At 49.3% G+C, this 2,369-nt stretch overlaps 1 long non-coding RNA gene across 1 annotated transcript in view; it reads left to right on the forward strand.

Annotated features, from left to right (window-relative positions):
* The first annotated feature begins 2,198 nt into the window (after positions 1 to 2,198).
* Positions 2,199 to 2,369, forward strand: part of LOC103610467 — a 4,348-nt gene continuing 4,177 nt past the window's right edge. The window contains exon 1 of the long non-coding RNA XR_552216.1: positions 2,199 to 2,236. This is a non-coding gene — a long non-coding RNA (uncharacterized LOC103610467). The remainder of the gene's footprint in view (positions 2,237 to 2,369) is intronic.

Genomic DNA, 2,369 nt, shown 5'->3' on the forward strand with positions numbered 1-2,369 from the left:
CCCAGCCTGGTGTGGTAGGCGGGAGCCAGGCGGGCGGGGAGCAGTCGGGCTTCGCCCCGCAAGTGGGGCTGGGCTGGGGGTGACTCACAGAGCTCGCAGAGTTGGGCTGGTCCAGCGTGTTCCACTCCGTTTCTGTGCCGTCTCTGCTGGCTTACTTGGCCTTTGTTGTGTCGGGCCACTCGCTCGTACCCGCAGCAGGGCTTGGACGCTCTCAGGAGTCTTCTTTTGTGTCGGCCCTAAAACCTCGAACCTGTTGTTGCTTGTTTGTCGTTGTAGGATCGTTGTTGAAAGAATTATTCGTTTTTTGTTGCTCTTGGAAATGCAATTAGTACTCTGGTATCACAGCGCACACTTCTCAGGATCGCGCTGTCTCCTGGCACGGCCGCTCCAGACCCGTCACCATCTTGGAATCGGATTTGTCTTTAAAGGCTCAAAATTGATGTCACGATGCCTTGTACTGAAAGCTCACAGCCACTCAGTGGAATAGAAGAGACAACTGACCAAAGCTGATGTTTTCTAACAATGTCAAGGGTTCCTGAGTGACATCAACACTGTGGTCTGTTTGTAGAGTCGCTCTCCATCACATGCCCCACCCTATAACCTTCACAGCACTTATGGTCTTGCCTACTTGTTTGTCTCCCCCTAAGAATGTGAATCTTATAGCGTCCTTGTCTGTCTTGTTCACTGATCTAAAAGTGCCTTGGTGCTTCTAAAAGTGCCTTGTTTAGTCAAATAAATCAAAGATATGCTCTCACAGACTGGTGTTCATACCCAGGGCTGGTCATATTAGCTTATTCATTACCCCTTGAGGACACTTCACCTTGAGTGACATCTTGTGGTTGTGTGTTGTGGGAGTACACCTCAGTCTTGTATAACCTGTTGTCCTTGCAGAGATTTATGACTTTCTCCTCCAAAGAGTTCTGAAGTCTTCCCCTGACAGATTATCATTAACCACACAAGGGAAACATTTTTTTTTATAATTGTTTATAACAGAAATTTGGAGGACATTTCCTTACCCTAGTGATCACTAATATTGGGACAACTGATATTATGTGTTTAATGTTTAATGCTATGTTCTCCCTGATGGGAAACAGAATGAAGAGCCTCCATAACCTATGAAGGATTCTTGCCATCTAATCAAACCTCTAAACCTTTCTCTCAGCTTACAGGACATCCGGGAGCTAGAGGAAAAGTTAAGTGATACTAGGAGGGCAAAAAATAATCAGACAAATTGAGAAACTTCAAAAAGTTGATGCCATGAAAACAAAAAAACAGGGGGGTGGGCTGTTCTACATTAAAGGGACAAACATAACCAATGCGGTGAATGAATCTTGACTAGATCATCTTTCTACACAACCAACAGGTAAGACTTTTTTTGACAATTGGGATCATTTAAATACGGACTAGAAGGCAGGTGATATTATCAAATTAAGTTTCTTCGGTGTGATAGTGGTATTGTGGTTGTGTAGAAAAATCTTCAGTTTTACAAAATGCAAGCTGAAGTATTTAGGAGAGAGAGAGAAAGTAATGATGGTAAATTATTAACAGTTTAATCTTGGAGACATGTAATATATGGGTGTTCCTTGAATTATTCTTCCAACTTTTCACGCAGACTTTTCACGCAGTGATGTTGTGGCCACGCTGTTTACAGTCCCACGGCCACGTGACCAAAATGGGGGACTGTTCTCAGACGGCACTACTGCAGGGTCACAGGGTCACCCAGCAAGGCGTGGAAGTATTATTTTTGGTTAATCCAGCCACCTCCACCCAAAGACCGCTGCGACCAAAACCCGTACAGCAACACCCAGCTCTCCGGCCTAAAAGCTGCTCCCCTGTTCCCAGGGGACCCTGGAGGGTGACGATTCTGGGTGGGGCAGACTTCCTGGAATTGTCCAAAGAACAGTTTCCAGAGGTATTTTCCTGCGAGCACACGACTCCCTGTGGACCACAGCCCCCACACAGGCCATTGTAACCTGCCGTGTCCCCACCCTTCATTCTGCATCGATTCTGGAAGGAGATGGCGCCTTTCTCATGAGAGCAAAGAACTGCCACGGTTTCTTCTTTCCTAATTAGCTCTGTGTGGAGCCTAACAAGAAAACCCCTCCAGGACTGCCTCGAGGCCGTGCCCTGAACGCGGCGTAGAAAGACGGCAAGGGGGAACGAAGAGGAGGGGCTCGGGTCCGAATCCTAGCCCCGAGTCTGCCGCTCAGCCGCCTGGCCCCTGCCAGCCTCAACTGTAAGACGCACGCATCAGCCTGGGCGCTGGGGACGCAGGGGCTGGCGAGCATCGAGCAGGCGCGCCGGGGAGCGCGCAGGGCTGGGCGTGGGGGTCTGCGCGCGCCCGGCTGCGGGGAGGCCGCGTGTGCGCG

Source organism: Galeopterus variegatus, unplaced genomic scaffold (assembly GCF_000696425.1).
Source record: "Galeopterus variegatus unplaced genomic scaffold, G_variegatus-3.0.2 Scaffold11207, whole genome shotgun sequence".
Taxonomy (NCBI): domain Eukaryota; kingdom Metazoa; phylum Chordata; class Mammalia; order Dermoptera; family Cynocephalidae; genus Galeopterus; species Galeopterus variegatus.